Source organism: Macaca fascicularis, chromosome 2 (genome assembly GCF_037993035.2).
Source record: "Macaca fascicularis isolate 582-1 chromosome 2, T2T-MFA8v1.1".
Taxonomy (NCBI): domain Eukaryota; kingdom Metazoa; phylum Chordata; class Mammalia; order Primates; family Cercopithecidae; genus Macaca; species Macaca fascicularis.
In genome coordinates this window covers 183,625,652-183,649,692 of record NC_088376.1, presented here as the reverse complement: position 1 = coordinate 183,649,692, position 24,041 = coordinate 183,625,652, and the positions used below count along the sequence as shown (strand labels likewise).

At 38.0% G+C, this 24,041-nt stretch overlaps 1 long non-coding RNA gene across 1 annotated transcript in view; it reads right to left on the bottom strand.

Moving 5' to 3' along the window:
- The window catches only part of LOC123571758 (uncharacterized), a 36,068-nt gene extending 20,325 nt beyond the window's left edge, over positions 1-15,743 (bottom strand). Inside the window, exons 1-3 of the long non-coding RNA XR_010584806.1 lie at positions 15,287-15,743; positions 13,510-13,715; positions 5,508-5,547 (exon numbers count right to left, since the gene is read on the bottom strand). This is a non-coding gene — a long non-coding RNA (uncharacterized lncRNA). The remainder of the gene's footprint in view (positions 1-5,507; positions 5,548-13,509; positions 13,716-15,286) is intronic.
- Positions 15,744-24,041: the final 8,298 nt, after the last annotated feature.

Here is a 24,041-nt window from a genome sequence, read left to right as displayed (position 1 = left end):
TTCAGAGCCTGCTATTGGTCTATTCAGGGATTCAACTTCTTCCTGATTTAGTCTTGGGAGAGTGTAAGTGTCCAGGAAATTATCCATTTCTTCCAGATTTTCTAGTTTATTTGCATAGAGGTGTTTATAGTATTCTCTGATGGTAGTTTGTATTTCTGTGCAGTTGGTGGTGATATCTCCTTTATCATTTTTTATTGCATCTATTTGATTCTCTCTCTTTTCCTCTTTATTAGTCTTGCTAGCAGTCTATCAATTTTGCTGATCTTTTCAAAAAACCAGCTCCTGGATTCATTGATTTTTTTGGAGGGTTTTTTGTGTCTCTATCTCCTTCAGTTCTGCTCTGATCTTAGTTATTTCTTGCCTTCTGCTAGATTTTGAATGTGTTTGCTCTTGCTTCTCTAATTCTTTTAATTGTGATGTTAGAGTGTCAATTTTAGATCTTTCCAGCTTTCTCTTATGGCATTTAGTGCTATAAATTTCCCTCTACACACTGCTTTAAATGTGTCCCAGAGATTCTGGTATGTTGTATCTTTGTTCTCATTAGTTTCAAAGAACATCTTTATTTCTGCCTTCATTTCATTATGTACCCAGTAGTCATTCAGGAGCAGGTTGTTCAGTTTCCATGTAGCTGAGTGGTTTTGATTGAGTTTCCTATTCCTGAGTTCTAGTTTGATTGCACTGTGGTCTGAGAGACAGTTTGTTATAATTTCTGTTCTTGTACATTTGCTGAGGAGTGCTTTACTTCCAATTATGTGGTCAACTTTGGAATAAGTGTGATGTGGTGCTGAGAAGAATGTATATTCTGTTGATTTGGGGTGGAGAGTTCTGTAGATGTCTATTAGGTCTGATTGGTACAGAGTTGAGTTCAATTCCTGTTATCCTTGTTAACTTTCTGTCTCGTTGATCTGTCTACTGTTGACAGTGGGGTGTTGAAGTCTCCCATTATTATTGTATGAGAGTCTAAGTCTCTTTGTAAGTCTCTAAGGACTTGCTTTATGAATCTGGGTGCTCTTGTATTGGGTGCATATATATTTAGGATAGTTATCTCTTCCTATTGAACTGATCCCTTTACCATTATGTAATGGTCTTCTTTGTCTCTTTTGATCTTTGATGGTTTAAAGTCTGTTTTATCAGGGACTAGGATTGCAACCCCTGCTTTTTTTGTTCTCCATTTGCTTGGTAGATCTTCCTCCATCCCTTTATTTTGAGCCTATGTGTGTCTCTGCATGTGAGATGGGTCTCCTGAATACAGCAAACTGATGGGTCTTGACTCTTTATCCAATTTGCCAGTCTGTGTCTTTTAATTGGACCACTTAGTCCATTTACATTTAAGGTTAATATTGTTATGTGTGAACTTGATCCTGTCATTGTGATATTAGCTGGTTATTTTGCTTGCTAGTTGATGCAGTTTCTTCCTAGCATCAATAATCTTTACATTTTGGCATGTTTTTACAATAGCTGGTACCAGTTGTTCCTTTCCATGTTTAGTGCTTCCTTCAGGATCTCTTGTAGGGCAGCCCTGGTGGTGACAAAATCTCTAAGCATTTGCTTGTCTGTAAAGGATTTTATTTCTCCTTCACTGATGAAACTTAGTTTGGCTGGATATGAAATTCTGGGTTGAAAATTCTCTTCTTTAGGAATGTTGAATATTGTCCCCCACTCTCTTCTGTCTTGTAGAGTTTCTGCTGACAGATCTGCTGTTAGTCTGATGGGCTTCCCTTTGTGGGTAACCCGACCTTTCTCTCTGGCTGCCCTTAACATTTTTTCCTTCGTTTCAACTTTGGTGAATCTGGCAATTATGTGTCTTGGAGTTGCTCTTCTCAAGGAGTATCTTTGCGGCATTCTCTGTATTTCCTGAATTTGAATGTTGGCCTGCCTTACTAGGTTGGGGAAGTTCTCCTGGATGATATCCTGAAGAGTGCTTTCCAACTTGGTTCCATTTTCCCCCTCACTTTCAGACACCCCTATCCGATGTAGATTTGATCTTTTCACATAATCCCATACTTCTTGAAGGCTTTGTTCATTTCTTTTTCCTCTTTTTTCTTTAGACGTCTTTTCTCACTTCATTTCATTCATTTGATCCTCAATCGCTGATACTCATTGTTCCAGTTGATCAAGTCGGTTACTGAAGCTTTTGCATTTGTCACGTATTTCTCGTGTCATGGTTTTATCTCTGTCAGTTCGTTTATGGCCTTCTCTGCATTGATTATTCTAGTTATCCATTCTTCATTTTCACGATTTTTAGTTTCTTTGTGCTGGGTATGTAATTCCTCCTGTAGCTCTTAGACGTTTGATGGACTGAAGCCTTCTTCTCTCAACTCGTCAAAGTTGTTCTCCATCCAGCTTTGATCCATTGTTGGGGATGAGCTGCATTCCTTTGGAGGGGGAGATGCACTCTTATTTTTTGAATTTCCAGCTTTTCTGCCCTGCTTTTTCCCCATCTTTGTGGTTTTATCTACCTTTGGTCTTTGATGATGGTGATATACTGATGGGGTTTTGGTGTAGGTGTCCTTTCTGTTTGTTAGTGTTCCTTCTAACAGTCAGGACCCTTAGCTGCAGGTCTGTTGGAGATTGCTTGAGGTCCACTCCAGATGCTGTTTGCTTGGGTATCAGCAATGGAGGCTGCAGAAGATAGAATATTGCTGAACAGCAAGTGTTCCTGTCTGATTCTTGCTCTGGAAGCTTCGTCTCAGGGGTATACTGTGCCGTGTGAGGTGTGGGATGCCCGTCGGCACCTAGTGGGGGATATCTCCCAGGTAGGCTACTCAGGAGTCAGGGACCCACTTAAGCAGGCAGTCTGTCCATTCTCAAATCTCAACCTCCATGTTGGGAGATCCACTGCTCTCTTTAAAGCTGTCAGACAGGGTCATTTGCATCTGAAGAGGTTTCTGCTGCTTTTTGTTTAGCAATGCCCTGTCCCCAGAGGTGGAGTCTACAAAGACAGGCAGGCCTCTTTGAGCTGCTATGGGCTCCACCAAGTTCAAGCTTCCTGGCTGCTTTGTTTACCTACTTAAGCCTCAGCAATGGTGGGCACCCCCTTCCAGCCTTGCTGCTGCCTTGCAGTTAGATTGCAGACTGCTGTGCTAGCAATGAGGGAGGCTCCATGGGCATGGGACCCTCCCAGCCAGGTGTGGGATATAATCTCCTGGTGTGCCATTTGCTAAGACCCTTGGTAAAGTGCAGCATTAGGGTGGAAGTTACCCGATTTTCCAGGTGTTATGTGTCTCAGTTCCCCTGGCTAGGAAAAGGGATTCCCATCCCCCTGTGCTTTCCAGGCGAGGCAATGCCTCGCCCTGCTTCAGCTCTCACTGGTCGGGCTGCACCAGCTGACCAGCACTGATTGTCTGGCACTCCCCAGTGAGATGAACCCAGTTCCTCAGTTGAAAATGCAGAAATCACTCATCTTCTGTGTCGCTCACGCTGGGAGCTAGAGACTGGAGCTCTTCCTATTCGGCCATCTTGCTCCAAAACCCACCAGAAGTAACATATTACCTATAGAGGAGTCCCAATTCAAATAACAGTTGATTTCTCACTGGAAATCACGCAGGTCATAGGATGTGGCACTATATTTTTCAAGTGATAAAAAAACTGTCAACTGTGCATTCTATATCTAAAAAAACCCTATTATTTATGATTAAAGGGGAAATAAAAACATTCTGAAAGAAAAAAATAACTAAAATAACTTTACACTAGCAAGCCTATTCTTAATTATTACCTAAAGGAAATTCTTCCAGCTGAAGTGAAATGAAAGAATGAAAGATGGAAAGAAAGATAGGGAGGGAGGGAAGGAGGGAAGAAGAAAAGAAAGAGGAAAGAAGAAAAGAAAGAAGGAAGGAAGAGAACTTTGGGGTTTTGTCTTCAATCAGGATAGTCCCGTGGAGAGTCATCAAGTTGTTTGTATAAATTATCTGTTATTTTTCATTGATAAGTGGTATTTTGTGATATACTTTTGCTAAATTTTGTTTAAGCATTCACCTGCAGAAAGGAAAGACAGATTAGTGACTACCAGGAGTTAGGGCTGAAGAGAGGGTGAGAGGTGGTGCAAGAGAATGGAGGGTGTAGTTATGAAAAGATAACAGGAGGAATTCCTGTGGTGTTGGAAACTTGTGGTGCAGTATCTTGACTGAGGTGTTTGATGCACAAACAATGCATGTGATTTAATTGTATAGAACTCAATATATACATGCAGACATAAGTACATACATGCACACAGAGATTAGTAGGAGTAAAAGTAGTAAAGCTAATAGAAATAGGTGGGTTATATCAATGTAAATCTTCTGGTTTTAACAATGTTTCACTATAGATTTTCAAAATGTTACCATTGGGAAAATTTAGACAAAGTGTGCATTGGATCTTTCTGTATTGGTTCTTACAGCTACATAAACATCTACAATTATTTCAGTGCAAATCTCAATGAAACAAAAAGTACACTACTGTGTTAGTCAGCCTCAAAGACAGCTCTCCCTGATCCTGGGATTCCCACTCATCCCCAGTATTCAGCCCTTGTGTAGCTCATAAAAGACATTGTAGTTTCTACCTTACTTTTCAATGGATCATTCACTTTGGGGAAGCCATCCATCTGGCATCAAATGTCTCATCTTCACCAATGGGAAATTCAAGAGATAGCTACATTTATTGACTAATGAGAAAAAAAGTGCTATCATAGAAGACTCTTATACCTCCCTAAGATATCCTTCATTTTCAGATACCATAAAGATCCAAAACTTATTCAGCTACTCACTCCATGCACTATGACTGAAGCAATTACCTGAGAAACCAGTCTGATTCACCAAGAAAATTGTGTACAAACTCTCTAGATGTAAACAGTGCCTATAATAGAGCATTGTGCACAATTAACTTGGTAATATTCACAGCAAATTCTGAATAAATGCTTTTAATATAATTAAAAAGTATAATATAAGTAAGTGAGAATTCATGTCATAAAACAGACCTTCTGTGAAGAAAAATACATGTTAACAAGGAAGCAAAATACAAAACTATTTTAGCAAACCCAGGAGTTGAAAGAGAAGTGAAGGATTCATTTGGAGAGTATAACTATCCTAAAGGTCTAGTTCTTGTGGAGATAATGGATAGATTTGACCAAGTAAATACAGTGGGTGGAGATCATAACATCATTTAATTTTAGTAAATGATGTGGATGTAACTGTTACAGGTAAGATTTTAAAGATAAAAAAGTAATCACTAGTTAAAAAGTAGATGCCAAATTATACTTCCAAATTATAAGGGAGAGAAAGAGAATATTTGGAAAGGAATATGATAAAACTGGCTCATAGAAATTAAGGTTCTTGCTTTAGATTAGACAGAGAGGCAGAGATGTCTACACTAGGTCCATCTGGCTCCAAAATTCATGTATTTCTACTCTATTGTGTGGCCTCTATTTATGATTCTAACAGACTTATACTGAAGATTTTCCAGGTTCACAAGCATCTGTCCCATGTTTTCATCATTTCCAAAATCAGTGAACAAAGCAAATGTTAACAACTTACCCTAGTAGCTTAATTTGGCACTGCAAAATAGCTGGAGTAACTAGCAACAGGAAAAAAAAAAGAGAGAGAGAGAGAGAGAATAGTCATTCACAAAAGGAAAAATGAGTTAGATATTAGTAAAAGACATCTGACTCATTCAATGACCACCCAGGAGATCAAGAAGGAAGATACTCAGAGAATTGGTGGTGTCTAGGAACTCCAAAGATAATATTTGTAATATGTTTTTTCTCATCATCCATATTTATGTTACTAATAAAATAACAATACATAGCAGTTCTAAAGAAATCATTCATTTCTTAGAATATCATGTTCCAATGATCTTACAACATTGGCTTGTAAAGAACCCCAATAAAAATGAATTTGGATGGCCAATAAACTTATTTTTAAAATGCTTGACATCACTAATCATTAAGAAAATGGAAATTAAAATCACAATGAAATCCTACTTTACTTCTGCAAGAATGGCCATTATTAAAAATTCAAAAAACAGTAAATGTTGACATGGGTATGCTGAAAAGGGAACACTTATAAACGGCTGATGGGAATGTAAATCAGTACAATCTCTATGGAAAACAGTATGGAGGTTACCTAAAGAAATAAAAGTAGGTCTACCATTTAATTTAGCAATCCCACCACTGGGTATCTACCAAAAGGAAAATAAGTCATTATATCAAAAAGACACCTGCATGCATATGTTTATTGCAGCACAATTTACAATTGCAAAGATATGGAACCAACCTAAGTGCCCATCAACCAATGAGTGAATAAAGAAAATATGGTATATATACACACTACGGAATATTATAAAAAGGAATGAAATTATGTATTTTACAGCAACTTGGGTGGGGCTGGAGGCCATTATTCCAAGTGAAGTAACTCAGAAATGGAAAACCAAATTAAGCTATGGGTATGCAAAGGCATACAGAGTGATATAATAAAATATGGAGACTCACAGCAGGGAGGGTGGCAGAGGGACAAGGTTTACAAATTTACATATTGGGTACAATGTACGCTATTTGAGTGATAGGCACACTGAAATCTCAGACTTCACCACTATAGAATTCATCCGTGTAACCAAAACCACTTGTACTCCAAAAGACATTGAAATTTTAAAAAACTTTGCACCTGGAAAATGAAATTATTTTGGAGATCTCAGAGCATGTAGTGAGAGTGAGTTTGATTTTTAGAGAAAATTGAAAGACAATTCTCTTTTCTAATCAAAATTTTATTTTTTTGAAAAATTGTATCCTTCCTTCAGAAGAAGGGTGCCTCTTTCAGGATGTTTCTAAATGCTCTGTGGCAAAAGTATTCCTTTTCTTTCAGACAATGTAGTATTGGCCTTCCCCCTAATGGTGCCAAGTGCTGTGAATGAGATTTCATGGAAAAGACAGGACTTGAACAAGGAGAATTTTATCCAGGCAGAAGCACATTGTTTAATGTTACAACTGAAGTTAATGGCAACTGTTGTAGCCCTGAATTGTTTCTGTACCGCAATGAGTGTGGATATTATCCTGAAGTTTCCGAGAAAAAAGTCTCATGCTGAGGTTTGGAAATTTTCATTCTGAAGTAGTCAGAACATTTTTTAAAATGACAAGTTCTGAGCACGAATATCAAAATATTGAATAAGTTGGGGCACTGGATAACAGAGAAATATGAAAGATCTAATTCAAATGGCTGGGCCAAATAATGACTAAGGAGAAATAATAACCATCTGTAAATATTTTAGGAAAATAGGGAGCAAGAAGGTAAAAGGAATTTCTCTGAATTATCCAAAGGGGTATAACTAAGAGAAACAGGATTAAATTGAGCAAAGAAAAGGTAGGCAGAGAATGAGGGGGAAAATGACCACATAATGAGATCTGTCAGTCTGTGAAATAGTCCTTCAAAGGAGGTGGTGGAAACCCCATTGCTTGAATCATTTTCAGCTAAGTTGGAAAAATTGATCTATTAAGAGTATTATCCAACCATGGAAGAAGAGAGGCTTGAGGATGAGCAATGTATCTTTTCCATCTTTAACTTCTATATTTTTGGAAAAGGAAAAAAAATGAAGATAAGGAAGCAACCTAGTAGAATATCTTGGAGAAAAACAAAAATAATCTAGAAACCACAGGATAACAGTGATAAGTGAAACAAATGGAAAGAGAAAACCCATGAAAACACACCACTTTCAAAAAATATGTAAACACTTAAAACATGGCTAACGAAGGGGTGACTTCAAAGAGAGTTAGGAATTTATTTAAGGGTTTCTGTTTTTCTATTTATAATAAAATATCAAAATCACAACATTCCTCTTAAGTAACTGAAGGACTGTCATGATTATTTGAGTTAGGCTAACACGGTTGTGTTTGTTTAGGACCCCAGCAAATCTGCATGCTTCAGAGAAATCTGGATGATCTGATCCTCTATAGTGGCCAGACCCTGGTAATACTGGTTAAGCAAAGTGATAGAATAATCACAATTAAATAATATATAATTAAATTATTAAACATCATATAAACTATATAAAAATATTGAACATTGACCACAGGCAAAGCACAATTTCAGATAATGTAAGGATTACAAAGGTTTATAAAACTTGGTCATTTTACTCCTTGAGATGTGAGTCTATTGGAAAAGACAGACTGATGGGAAACATAATATGTCTCTGGGCAATGAAGCACCAATGCCCTTCTTGGACAGAAATGTTCTTCTTACTCCCACTCAAAGCCTCAGGGACTCATCCTGCTTTTCTCTTCTCAGGGTGGCTGCCTCTTCCCACTCTTTCTCCTTTCCGCAAACTCAGCTTTACCATTTCTTACTACCGTGAAGAAGAGAAATGAGGGCTTTTTCCTTTTTCACATTTAATCAGTATTGGAATAGCAGTGGAAACTCATAACAATATCATATTTATTTTGTGCTTTTTCTATGCCCAGATACTATAATGGGTCCTTAAAATGCAATGTTTATTTTAATCCAAGTCAACATCCTGTGTGTTGAGTAGTAGAATTACCCATATTTTATAGATTTTCAAACTGAGGCTTAGAGATGTTTATAACTTGTCCAAATTCAAACAGGAAGGAAGCAATGGAGCTACAATATGAGCACATGTTGCTATCGACTGAGTTGTGTGTCTCCAGATTCATATGTTGATGCCCTAACCCCCAATGTGATTGTATTTAGAGAGAGGGCTGATGAATTTTGTATGATTTCACCACAAAAAAAAGACAGACCTTGATTTATATTTTGTTTCCTCCTACTATTAGCACATAGTTGCAAGCATGACTGTATTTCATTTAATAACCTAATTATTGGTTTAATAAGTATATTTTTATAATTTTTAATTTTATTTCTCATTGTAAAATCAAATAAACCCTTTGTTCACTGTTACTGAAGTTAATTTAAGTAGCCTTTCTGCAGAACAAGTTGTAAAGCTTATAAGACTTAGATAACAAAAGTTTTTTCACCTACAGCTCTCTATATACTTTTTAAAAATAAAATGGAAGCTTTTTCAGTGTGTTTTATTCTACTTTTGTATCTAAGAAACACAATTAACAATCAATCCCCATCTCTCCTTTTCTGATATCTGCTACTACAACAATGATAACAGACAGCAAAGTCCATATGTATGGTCCCTGATTTAGGATAGTTTGGCTTACAATTTTTCAACCTTACAATGTGTTTATTGGGATATTAAATACATTTCTGACAGGGTATAGTTTACTTATGATGGGTTTATTGGGATATAACCCTATTGCATACCAAGGAACATCTGTATATTATTTGCGTTTAAGTCCTGAATTTAATTAACAATCCTACAACTCTTTATTTTGGTTGACTGTTTTGGTGAATATCCAGGCTACAAAGAAATGCTCTATGTTCTCCAATGGGACAGTTGTTTAAGCTAAATAAGTCCAACAGGTAAAAAGGAATCCACTCTAAGAACAAAACAGGATGCAGTCTGGGAGTGGATAATCATCATTATAAGAAAGCATCCAACACATGTACATTTATGGAGCAAATATGTATCCATGATTACAAATAGGAGATTACAAGTTAATATCCTAGGAAAATGCTACTTTGGCAAGGTTCCCAAATCAATTTGGTAACAGAAATTCTTGACAATACTACCTAAAACTCCTCAAATCTACTTTTTCTGAGAAAGCATTGTCTTTCAATCAGCAGTCTGAAGCAAGATGTGTAACAGTCTGAAATATCCTTTCCATTGTTGAAAGCTTCAAACCTTTCCACACTAAGGGATTTATGACTATTTCTGATATATTCAGTCATTTCCCCTATATTTTTCCTGGCACTATGTTGAAAGGATAATTTAAACATTAAGATTTATGTGCCATTTAAAGTAAAGGCAATCGGTTCATTCTCTAAGAGGTGTGATTTGACTGCCATCTGGCTAAAGTAATGGCTTCTTTCCAGGTTAGTGACAAGTGAAAAGAAAAAAATTGAAGACTAGAGAAGGGTATTCCTAAATAAACTCCAAGCAACAGATGAGGGGAGCCATTTGTATACCAAATGTCATAGAGGAAAGGTTAGGAAGCATTGGTTTTGGTGTCAGACAAACGCAAGTCCTGGTTCTGAATCTATTTACCATATGTATAAACCTTGGCTGAGCTGCTCAGTACTCTGAGTTTTAGCTTCCTCATAGGTGAAATGGGAACAATAACAGGGTTGTTGTATATCTTAAATGGGGTAATACACATATAGTGGTAAGTGGTGAATGGACATATAACAAAGTCAATAAAATTATACATTATATCACTATCAAAATACCTTATAAGAAGTAAATGAAAGTTAATTTTTTATACTCCTTAACCACTAAATTATTCTTTCTGAGAATGTGGTATGAGGAAAATTTGCATCAACATCACAACGTGAGCTACTTGTTAAAAATGCTCATTTCTAATGCCCACCTAGCTATACTTAATTTTTTGAATTTATTTATCTGTTGAATGAATCAACAAATATTTTGGAACACTTGGTATATGCCAGTCACAGTACTGGAAATAAAATGATGAATATGACAAACAAGTTCCCTGCCCTTATAGAATTTACATTCTAATGGAGAAGACACAGTAAATAAATAATATAATTAACAGATTGTGTTAAATGTTACATAGTAAGCAGGTTGATGAAACAGAACAACCTGAAAAGGCCACTTTAGATAGGGTGGTTTGGTGAAGACATTCAGGGGAGATGACGTATGAGTTGAGACTTGAAGAAATTGAGACTACTATGATAACAGCCAGAAGAAGAGCATTCCTGGCAGAAGGAAGAAAAATCCAATGGCCTAGAAGTTTGAAAGACTTGGAATGTTTTTATAAGGAGATCAATGTAACCGGAATGTTGTGAGAGAGGAATGGTACGAACTGATATTGAATATATTGAAGAGAAAAGCCCTTGTACCTCTTGGATCTATTTGCTTTCTATTATAAATTCATCCCATCCACTTTTCCAGAATTGTGGTTGGTATCTTTTTCTGGGGAACTATACTAAGGAAAGTTAATGGGATAAGCTACAAACCCCACCATATTGCTGTCTCAAGATTGCAACTAATGCTCATCTTTCTTCTCTGCTGCCCATTCTAGAATTCCTTCAACTTCAGCACTTCTGCTGGTCCAGGTGGCTTATTTAGTGAGGTGATCCAGACCCTCACGTGGAATATAAGCTTCTGGTCACCATGTTGTTCTAGGCCATGACTATTGCACTTTACTACTACTGTTAAAATTAAGAAGAGCTGCAGGAGCATACTAAAAAAATTCCCTATTGTATCACCCAGTTGTTAAACATATTACTTCCTATTTTCACTGTATAGCAGCTATCCTGCTTCCTTCTGGTCTTCAGAGCCTATTACCCTTTGTGCTGATCTCTTTGCATGGAGATCCCAAAGTAACTGGATGGAAACCATACCTTAGAATTTAATAGGATTTTTACTGTGTTCTCTAAAGGAAGCATTATCCTTCTCAGTTAACTAGAACTCCTAGCCTCAAAAAACATGAAGCTGCTGGGCTGGAAAGCACATATGTGGACCATTGGAGGTGATGATATGTGGAGATATTCTGATTTCCACAGTTTGTTTCAAGAACCAATGTGTTTAACCTACGGGGAACCCTGTACCATATGATAGTCATTGACTTAGAGCAGGTGTCAGCATATTTTTTTTTTTGTAAAAGGCCAAACAGTAAATAGTTTGGGCTTTACAGGCAATATGATCTTTGTTGCAACTCTTAATTCTGCTGCTTTAGTGTGAAAGCAGCCATAGGCAATATGTAAATGAAGGAAAGTGGCCATGTTCTATTAAAACATTATTTACAACAAAGCTGGCAGGTCCTTGGACTGTAGTTTGTTGACTCCTGATTTAGAGGTGTAGTGCATTCTAGGGAATGGCATTCCATTCTTGCAGAGTAACATATCCCACTGATGCCAGAACTGAATATTCAAAAGGCAAATCCATCGCTCTACTGGGTGGGCAGCTTCTAAGTAGTGGGCTGTCATGTCACAGAACCCAAAACTATAACCATTTTATTGTTGTAGGTGGTGTTTGGGGTCTTATTTGTTATTATGAAGGACCGCTTATTATCTGTTCAGTTGATTTGATATTCTGTAGCACTCAGATGATAGTGCTAACCAAGACTATGTGAGCAGGAAAGACAAAATGAATTGCTGTCTTCCAGAGTAAGAGTGATTCCATGTAATCAGTTTACTATCAATAGGCTGGTTACCCTTCTGCTATATTAGGGGCTCAGTATTAGTACCCTTTGCTGGATGCTGAATATTTAGAAGTGGCAGTAGCTAGATAAGTTTTGGTAAGTGGGAACAAATAGGGGATATCCTCTATTCTTGCCATTCTGGTTACTCCTCTCATAAGCCTATTGTCTCAGCAGTGAGGTGGTAGATGCCAGATGCTATCTGATATCAGTTGACTCATAAGTTCAACATTGTGCTTTTCCTCACCACAGAACCTCTGGTAACATAAGGTCTGCTGGGCCTTATGACCCAGATGGTAGAGCTGCCTGAATTCTAGCCTGGACGTCCTGCAGACCTCTTATCTGTGTTGAGCCCTGCTAAGAGCAGATAGCTTTTATATCACTTGGTTAGTGGGTTTAAGAAGTATTCCCAAGTATGTAAAATTTTCTCTCCAGGAACCTGAAGGGGCTTACAAGGCATTGTGCTACCTTTCTAATGATAGGATTTGTAAGTTTTAATAGTTTATCCCTTATTTTGGAGGAGATTTACATGCATGCCCTTGACCACTGTAAAATTCACTGATGCAGCAGTCCTTGAATCTTCACAGGGTGTATCTTCCACCTCTGGACTATACATGATTTCCCAAGGAGCACATATATCTTATCAGAGCCTCCAACATACTTGTCACTTTTTGCTTATTTGTTCCAATTAAGATGGGTCATCAATACAGTGGAACAATATGACATACTGCAGAATATCCAGACAGTTGAGGTCTCTTGGAAATATATTACAAGAGAGGGTTGGAGATTTAATATAGCTTTAGGCCAAGACTGTATATATTTATTATTGTCTGTTCCATGTGAATGAAAACTGGTTTTAAGCCTCTTTCTTGACAGAGATGGAAAATAACACATCTGCTAAGTCAATGGCCAAATGCCATCTACCCAAGTCCATGGTAATCTGCTCTAGCGATGATACCACACCTGGCATAGAAGCTGCAATTGGGACTCGTATAATAGTTTGTTGAGTCTGCAGCACTATACTGTTATCCAATAGAATCTCAACGTTTTCACAGGGGCCAGACTGGCAAATTAAATGATAGCATCAATCATCTCTGCCTCCTTTAGGTCTTAATTTCTACCATTCTTGCTGAAATGCAATATTGTTTTTATTTATCATTTTGACTGGGCGTGGAGTGGGCAGCTTCAATAGCTTCCACCTAACCTTTCGTATCGTGATAATGCTTATTCCACAAGCCAAGGAATCAATGTGAGAGTTGTGCCCATAATGAATTACATATTTGGAGATAGGAATAAGAACTTACCTGTGAGCCATCCCTGGGCCAGAGCTCCACTTATTACCTGGCTTTCATAATCACCATTGTAAGCGGGACATCCTTGACAATGCTTCATGCTTCTGAGTATCAGTGCCAACTCAGAGCCTATGTACGAGAGTCCTTGAAATTTCTGGAAATTCCTCTTTTCCCATTGTATAGTATTATGTATAGTTACATTTCCTTTGGGGAAAGAACTGGAAGAATTATTCCTATATATATTTACCATAGAGTTGCAGAGCCCCTTGTTCTGAGCACCCAGTCGCTCTCCCCTTCAGTCAGCAGGTTCTGGGCCCAAGATTTCCCTCAAGTCTGGAAACTGGGCAACGATTGTGGTATATTATTGAGGGAGGTGCTCTCAGCCTCCTAATCATTAATTTTTCTTGTATTTGGTAGTATAAATTAAGCAATAGCCCTGTTTGCTGCCCATGTATCTTTCTCCCCAGGAATTTTGTATTCTGTTAATCATTTTATAGCTCTGTGCGGGTCAGACCCGGAATTGGCACTCCGGTTTTGCCTGTCATTACAGTAATTGTGCACAGCTTGCTTCTGATGATTAAGCACCTGCCCTCTTTCATCCTCATTGCCTGTTTTGGGACAATCCTGGTCTGCAAGGGAAAGCCAGTGTTGAGCTTCCCATTGACACTGGTATCCCTCTCCCAAGTGCAATCCTTGTTCCCTCGGTAAAAAGATTGTCTGCCTAGCCCTCCCACGAACATTGTCAGCTGGTAAGTTTTCCAGCCATATGTAGTGTATCCTTTCTAACATGTTCACTTCTCTCCTCCTATTGATCCCTCTGTCAGCTGTTTGTCTCTGTAGTTCTAGTATTCTTACTTCATTTAGAGCAGTCTTTGTTTTTGTCAAGCTTCCAAGGAGCATCCTAGCAGTATATTAATACTTTCTTCTAAAGTCTTACCAAGGGGTTAAATCCTATATCCCAGAAAAGCAGCAAATAAAGTCTTGCTTATCCAACTTTATATTCTGCGCCCCTGATCCAGCACCTCAGGAACAAATTTCAAAAAACACTCCTGGCCCCTGCTACTGTCTGTTGACTGGGTCTCACTGATCCTTTGGATTACATTTCTTTTCCTTTTTTGGCAGATCTGGCACTTCTCTGGCTGGGATGTATTATGAATTAACCCTAAATATTGATCTGGTGGTCAGGAGAGGAGATGGGGACAGATCCTGAGAGGAGTGCATACTGTCTTTTAAAGCAGGATGGGGAAGCACTGGCCTTTTAAAGGAATGTGTGGGCCATTCCTGCAGGCCCGAAGGGAACAGAGTATCTGGAAATCCAGGATTTTTGATGATTTGACCCATAATGGCCCCATCTCTAGACTCTGGATTCTCCGCCTTCATAATAGGCTTCTGATCTCAGCATGTCAGATTTGCCATGGTTGACTAGTCAACTTTCTCTGGAATTCTACTAGTCTTACAACATTCTTTTCTTCCCTTCAAATTCCAAGAATTGAGTCTCTTTTCTACTACCAAAAAAGCTCCCCAGTTTTTAGAGCTATTATTTAATTAATTGTTAATTATCGTCAGCATTTTAAGGTATTTCTTCAATGACTCAGTAGCACCCAGCAAAGACTGTCTGATTGATTTCACAGCCTTTATAATTACTATTTTCTCAGAATCTTTCAAATGCCTAAGATGATCTCACACTTGTACATTTCCTTTCACCAGGTATCTTGTTCCAGTTCACCATTAGTGAAAGTTTTCACAATAACCACTATAACACGTTAGGGGCTATGAGTACTCTACTCACCTTCTATAATGGGGTCCTCATTACCAGTTGGCCAGAGGTAGTTCCAGCTCCTAGACTTTCACTTTATAATCTATTTCCTGGAGTCGCTCCTGACTTCATCTGCCAGAGGATAGGTTCCCTGTGAGAAATACTCTAAGATAAAAATTTGTATGCAGGAGATTTTTATGGGAGAAAGCTCTTGGGAACAACACGAGTAAATGATGGAAAAACTGCAGCATTAGGGAGAGGAACAAGTGGAACTGCAACACAGTCAAACAGATGTCTCAGTCCGTCCTCCAGGAAGCTCTGGAGCTGGGAAAGGCCTTCAAAGTAGTCCAAAATGGAGGCAATAAAGTTGGGCCATTGTACCTTCATCAACAGTCAGTCACTGGGTGCAGACTGTCACAGGGAAGGAAGCACAACTTTAGAAGAGGTGGCTTCCTGTAGTTGAGGGGAATTCCCAGAGAGAAACTCAGAGCTGTTTGCAACCAATACCTATAAACTGGGATAATGAGTGTCCTGGTCCTGAAAGCAAGGATCTGTATTGCACTCCATAGCATTTACTAAATCATCACTATTGAGTTCACTTTTTAGTGAGTCTAGAACACTAGATATCTTTCAAAATCACCATGGTGGCAAAGATACTTGGAGCGAGGAGAGTTTTTGGATGTGTGATCAGTAAATGAGATCTGCACAAGAAATGGTTCATCTCAAGTGTCCAAAAATTTTACTTTACCACAGCTGCCTTCAGTATAATTCACAATTGTTTCCAAAGATCCAAGACAATTACTCACTTATTTCTTCCCCAAAAAATCTCTTCCAATTTTACAAGTGAGGAAAGAATGTCATAATATTTAGAATAATAGAATGAGTTGGTATGCTTGCAGCAAAGCCAATCCTACAAGTGAACTTCTAAGCAGATCTTCCTGTGAATAAATGGCCGACAGAATCAAAGTCCTCCCATCATCTTCTGAGTTTGGCCTATAAGCCTGCACATGTACCGGGATTAGAATTCCCATTTACCCTTTATAATTAAGGCATTATCCAGTTAAGCAAAATATTTGTTAAACTACTGTGTGCCTTTAGCAAGAACTATAAGATATGGGGTTGTTGCAACATCAATGACTCAAAGGTTAAGGATGCAATTTCTTTCATCAACATTTAATGTGGTGAAGTGACTTTTATGACTTTTCACTATGCATATTTTTTAAGCTGGTAAGAATTATGGGAATCAATGACACATCAACTTCCTAGAACTAAAGAATTAACAAGGTTCAAAAGCAAGTTCGTTGCTCTACTTCGTCACCTGAATTCAGTTCAACTTAGATCTAAATCCCTGGAATCTTCAAAGAGAACCAATAAGCCCCTAATATCTACCATTGTTAATTTCTGATGATCCTTGTAGGATATCTTTCTTTGTGAGGAAAGAAGAAAATAATAGTGCATTGCAGTCAATCATTAAATCATGGAAGCTGGGCATGGTATTGAGAAGAAAACTAAACATTTTAGCTGTCAGCAATGTAGAAATACTTTAAAGAATGCCAAATTTGAGGACTTAACCAAAATCCTATTTAAATAGATTTAGTATAAAACCTACATAAGGAAATAAGTCAGTATAAGTATGTGAATTCACATTAAGTTGTTTATAAATAGCAAACAGTTTAGGGAGCCTGGTTTTATGTACAGTGCATTCTTCACTTGGTACTTACAGTGCATTTGGGAAAATGGAAATATTTTCAGTATTACAACTGGAAAGTCAGTAAGCTATTTTATGCCAATGCCTCAGACTTTTCCTAGGACAAGTCTGGAAATATGGATCCCATATTCCTAGGAAACACTTGAGATGGTACTGGAGTTTCAACCTTTTCCTGGCCACAAAGAAACCTGGATATGGCACTTCCTGGCTTCCTTCTATACAGAATAGGCACTGAGAATTTTCTAGGCTGTATAACCATGTTCCTTGTCACAATGCAAGTCACATCACCACTTGTTAAAATCCTGTGAAGGTATTACCATGATCCCCATTTCATAGATAAAGATTCTGAAGCACAGAGATGTTAAATGTCTTACTCCAAGTCATAAAGTCAGTAAGAAGGGAGGCATAATTCAAACCCAGGCAGTTTGCTTGAAGAACTTGTGGGTTTAATTACTTGGCAATGCTGACTTCTGCTCACATTATTTATTAACAGTATTAATAAAACCAGGAGAATTTGAGGAGAAACAGAAATGAAAATATATATAAATCATACCTTTGAAGCTGATTACCCCATTTGATTCTGTTTTGTTACCCAGTCAGTCAGGCATCTGCATTTGATTTGCAAATCTTTACAAGAATTATGACTCTCAATGGATCAACAAATATTCCAGACACTTAAAAGAAACAGGATGAATAATTTTGGTTTTGGTAGTTATATTAGTCAGAGTTTTACAGAGAAACAGAACTGATAGGATATATAGATATAGGGAGAAATGGAGATAGAGGTATAAGAGTAGATTTATTATAGGATTGGCTCACATGATTATAGGGGCTGAGAATTGGCATGAAATGCTGTCTGCAGGCTGGAGAACCAGGAAACCTGGTGTCGTAATTTAGTTCAGTTCCAAAGGCTTGAGAAAGAGGAGTGCTAATATTTGAGGGCAGGAGAAGATGATGTCTCACCCAAAACTTCTGCCTTTTGTTCCACTGGGGCTCTCAACAGATTGGGTAATGCCCATCTACATTGGTGAGAGCCATCTGCTTTACTCAGTCTACAGATTCAAGCGCTGATCTCTTTTAGAAATACTCCCACAGCCCCACCCAGAAATAATTTTTTATCAGCTATCTGGGCATTTCATAGCCCAGTTAAGTTATCATAGTGGTGTTACTTAAATACTGTTACCCAGACTACTCCTTTTAAAGTTCTGAGTTATCCCAGTGGCATATTTGCTTTGCCAGCTAACTAATCTACAAAATGAATTGCACATGCAAATCTATCAGATGTGCTTCTTGAGTTTCTTTAATTCATTTTTTGGCTATAATTTTCTAAATAGAAATGTGAAATAAATTATATTATCATATCTCATTTTTTTCTGATTTTAAACACAATATACACTTACTGTTAAAATTTACTAAATAGTGAAATACATACAATTGAAGATACACTTAATTTATACTCTTACTTAACAAAGAAACTAGTAATATTTTCATAGATTTTTCTTCCTCCTCCTCTTCCTCTTTCTTTTCCTTCTCCTACTTTTAGCTTTTCAATAAAAGTACATCCTGCAGGTGTGGCTTTCCATCCTACTTTATATCACTGTATATTTGTCTTAGTCATTAACTATTCTTCAAAAGCAAATTTCAGTGGGCAACTGAATAATACTATATTACATGGATACAACTTAAAGGACATTTGGACATTGTATCAGTTCATTTTCATGCTGTCAAGCCATCTTATAAAACCATCAGATCTTCTGAGAACGCACTCATTATCATTCACTGTCAGGAGAATAGCATGAGCAGCATGAAGGTAACCATCCCCATGATTTAATTACCTTCCACCAGGTCCCTCCCATGACATGTGGGGATTATGGGGACTACAATTCAAGATGAGATTTGGGTGGGGACACAGCCAAACCATATTACTCCTGCCCCTGGCCCCTCCCAAATCTCATGTCCTTGCATTTCAAACACAATCATGCCCTTCCAACAGTCCCCCAAAATCTCAAGTGATTCTAGCATTAATTCAAAAGTCCAAGTTCAAAGTCTCATATGGAAGGGACAAGGCAAGTCCCTTCCACCTATGAGCCTGTAAAATCAAAGGCAAGTTAGTTACTTCCTAGATACAATGGGGACACAGGCATTGTGTAAATACAGCCATTCCAAATGGGAGAAATTGGCCAAAACAAAGAGACTACAGGTCCCATGCAAGTCCGAAATTCAACAAGGCAGTAATTAGATCTTAAAGTTGTGAAATAATCTCCTTTGATCCTATGTCTCACAGCCAGGTCGTGATGATGCAAGAGGTGGGCTCCCATGGTCTTGGGAAGCTCTGCCACTTTCACTTTGCAGGGTATAACCCCCCTCTAGACTGCTTTAATGGGCTGGTGTTGAGTGCCTGCAGCTTTTCCAGGCAAGCTGTAGGTGGATTCACTATTCTCGGGTCTGGAGGATGGTGGCCCTCTTATCACAGCTTCACTAGGCAGTGCCCCACTGGGGACTCTGTATGGGACCTCTGACACCACATTTCTCTTCCTCACTGACCTAGCAGAGGTTCTCCATGAGGGCGCCACCCTTACAACAAACTTCTGTCTGGACATCCAAGCATTTCTACACATCCTCTGAAATCTAGGCAGAGGTTCCCAAACCTCAGTTCTTGCTTTCTGTGCACCTGCAGGCTCAACACCACATGAAAGCTGCCAAGGCTTGGGGCTTGCACCTCCTGAAGCCACAGCCCAAGCTGTGCTTTGGCCTCTTTTAGCCAGGGCTGGAGTGGCTGAGATGCTGGTCACCCAGTTGCTAGGCTGCACACAGTAAGGGGTACCTGGGCCCAGCCCACAAAACCATTTTTTCCTCCTAGGTCTCCAGGTCTGTGATGGGAAGGGCTGTTGCGAAGGTCTCTGACATGCCATGGAGACATTTTCCCCATTGCCTTGGTGATTAATATTTGGCTCCTCATTACTTATGCAAATTTCTGCAGCAGGCTTGAATTTCTCCCCAGGAAATGGGGTTTTTCTTCACTATTGCGTCATCAGCCTACAAATTTCCAAACTTTTATGCTCTGCTTCCTTTTTAAACATAAGTTCCAATTCCAACTCATATCTTTATGAATGAATAAAACTCAATGATTTTAAAAGCACCCATGTCACATCTTGAATGCTGTGCCACTTAGAAATTTATTCTGCCAGATACCCTAAATCATCTCCCTCAAGTTCAAAGTTCCACAGATCTCTAGGGTGGGAACAAAATGTCATCAGTCTCTTTGCTAAAGCATAACAAGAGTCACATTTATTCCAGTTCTCAACAGGTTCCTCATCTCCATCTCAGTCCACTTCAGCCTAGACTTCATTGTCCATATCACTATCAGCATTTTTGTCAAAGCCATTCAACAAGTCTCTAGGAAGTTTCAAACTTTCCCACATCTTTCTGTATTCTGAGCCTTCCAAGTCTCTAAGAAGTTCAAAACCTTCCCACATTTTTCTATCTTCTTCTGAGTCCTACAAATGGTTCCAACTTCTGCCTGTTACCCAGTTCCAAAGTCGCTTCCACATATTTGGGTATTCTTACAGCAGTGCCCCACTACATGGTACCAATTTACAGTATTAGTTCATTTTCACACTGCTATGAAGAAATACCCAAGGCTGGTTAATTTATAAAGAAAAGAGATTGAATTGACTCACAGTTCAGCATGGGTGGAAAGGCCTCAGGAAGCTAACAATCATGGTAGAAGGGAAACCAAACACATGCTTCTTCACGTGGCAACAAGAGTGAGAAGAATGAGAGCCTAGCAAAGGTGGAAGCCGCTTATCAAACCATCAAATCTCATGAGATCTCATTAACTATCACAAGAAAAGCAAGAGCAGCATGAGGGTAACCATCCCCATGATTAAATTACCTCCCATTTGGTCCCTCCCATGATACATAGGTATTATGGGAACTACAATTCCAGATGAGATATGGGTGGGGAAACAGGAGAGAATTGGTTGAGAACACAGCCAAATCATATCAGACATCGTTTACTTAAAAAAATAAAACTATAACAAACTTTTCTGTTCACTTCTCTAGTCAAATTATTATCACCTATTTCTTACTTTAAACAGTCTCTTTAATGAGCTCCTACAACTCCTCTTAATTCCCTTCAATCTATCTTCATGCAGCAGCCAACACAATCTATAAAACTAAATGGTTACTCTTGGAATAAAGACCGGAGACTTTATTATGGATCCCCAAATCCCTCGTTCATCTCACCGCTGCCTCAATCACCAATCTTATTCTAAACCCTTCTTAGAATTCACCTTTTTCACCATATTTATTTATTTAGAAACAAGGTGTCACTATTTTGACCAGACTGGACTTTAACTAAAGTGATCCTCCCACCTCAGCCTGCCAAATAGCTAAGACTACAGGCGTGTTGTGCCATGTCTGATTTAGACTATTTAATTCCTCATCGTCCTCAAGTTTCAGGTCAATTACCACTTTTCAAGGGAAAACTCTTATGTCCAGAACTCTGATTTCTTGTTATATGTTTATATGACATGTGTACATTACATTCGTAGAAGTAATCACACTTGGTAATTACCAATTCTGTGTAATTACTTTATTAATGCTTATATTCTTCCCTATACAATAAGGTAATTAGATCAGCAACTAAGATCATTTTTCATGGTATTGCTACTGCTTTGCAGTAATTGGCTCATAAAAGTTACACAATGAATATTCATAAAATAAACTGATTTCTAGAAGATTTTAAAGCATAATCACATCATTTTGACGGCTTGTCAAAATTTATTTTTATACCAGCAATATAGTAGAAACATCTTTTATCAGTATCATCTTTACCCTTTATAAGGAATTCTGACTTATTTACTTGACATGAAATACCATACCGCTGTTATTTTGTTTCTATTCATTTAAAGAAAACATTTTTTAAAACTTCATACTGGTCTTTCATAGTTTTTCTCCAAATCCTCTATATGGTCATTGCTCATACTTCTATTGTGGTGCTAATGTGTTTCTTATTAATAAGTGCTCTTAATATATGCATACATAAATATATGTGTATCATATATATTCAATATATGTATACATAAATATATGTATATATGTATTTATAAATATATATGTTTCAAAGCATGTATATATGAATATATATATTTGAATATGTATTTATGGACACTTTGCATATTGCTTATTTTTAATGTCATAAAAAATCGTACATTTGCAGAGTGTGCTAGTACTTGTTAGTTGTTTTCTTAGCATTTCTTTTTAAGTTTAGGCAGACTTTATTATATTCAAATGCTCAGTGGTTGCTAGATGTGTAATTTGTTTTTATTATTATACTTTAAGTTCTAGGGTACATGTGCACAATGTGCAGGTTTGTTACATATGTATACATGTGCCATGTTGGTGTGCTGCACCCATTAACTTGTCATTTACATTAGGTATTTCTCCTAATGCTATCCCTCCCCCCCTCCCCACCCCACATCTGTCCCCAGTGTGTGATGTTCCCCATCCTGTGTCCAAGTGTTCTCATTGTTCAATTCCCATTTATGAGTGAGAACACGCAGTGTTTGGTTTTTTGTCTTTGCGAGAGTTTGCTCAGAATGATAGTCTTCAGCTTCATCCGTGTCCCTACAAAGGACATGAATGCATCCTTTTTTATGGCTGCATAGTATTCCATGGTGTATATTTGCCACATTTTCTTAAACCAGTCTATCATTGATGGACATTTGGGTTGGTTCCAAGTCTTTGCTATTGTAAATTGTGCCACAGTAAACATACGTGTGCATGTGTCTTTATAGTGGCATGATTTATAGTCCTTTGGGTATATACCCAGTAATGGGATGGCTGGGTCAAATTGTATTTCTAGTTCTAAATCCTTGAGGAATTGCCACACTGTTTTCCACAATGGTTGAACTAGTTTACAGTCCCACCAACAGTGTAAAAGTGTTCCTATTTCTCCACATCCTCTCCAACACCTGTTGTTTCCTGACTTTTCAATGATCGCCATTCTAACTGGTGTGAGATGGTACCTTATTATGGTTTTGATTTGCATTTCTCTGATGGCCATTGATGATGAGCAGTTTTTCATCTGTCTGCATAAATGTCTTCCTTTAAGAAATGTCTGTTCATATCCTTTGCCCACTTTTTGTTGGGGTTGTTTGTTTTTTTCTTATAAATTTGTTTAATTCTTTGTAGATTCTGGATATTAGCCCTTTGTCAGATGGGTAGATTGTAAAAATTTTTTTCCCATTTTGTAGGTTGCCTTCTCACCCTGATGGTAGTTTCTTTTGCTGTGCAGAAGCTCTTTAGTTTAATTAGATCCCATTTCTCAATTTTGGCTTTTGATGCCATTGCTTTTTGTGTTTTAGTCATGAAGTACTTACCCTTGCCTATGTCCTGAATGGTATTGCCTAGCTTTTCTTCTAGGGTTTTTATAGTTTTAGGTCTAACATTTAAGTCTTTAATCCATCTTGAATTAATTTTTGTATAAGATGTAAGGAAGAGATCCAGTTTCAGCTTTCTACGTATGGCTAGCCAGTTATCCCAGCACCATTTATCAAATAGGGAATCCTTTCCCCATTTCTTGTTTTTGTCAGGTTTGTCAAAGATCAGATGGCTGTAGATGTGTGGTATTATTTCTGAGGTCTCTGTTCTGTTCCATTGGTCTGTATCTCTGTTTTGGTACCAGTACCACGCTGTTTTGGTTACTGTAGCCTTGTAGTATAGTTTGAAGTCAGGTAGCATGATGCCTCCAGCTTTATTCTTTTTGCTTAGGATTGTCTTAGCAATGTGGGTTCTTTTTTTTGTTCCATATGAACTTTAAAACAGTTTTTTCCAATTCTGTGAAGAAAGTCATTGATAGCTTGATGGGGATGGCATTGAATCTATAAATTACCTTGGGCAGTATGGCCATTTTCATGATATTGATTCTTCCTATCCATGAGCACGGAATGTTCTTCCATTTGTTTGTGTCCTCTTTTATTTTGTTGAGCAGTGGTTTGTAGCTCTCCTTGAAGGGGTCATTCACATCCCTTGTAAGTTTTTTTCCAAGGTATTTTATTATCTTTGAAGAAATTG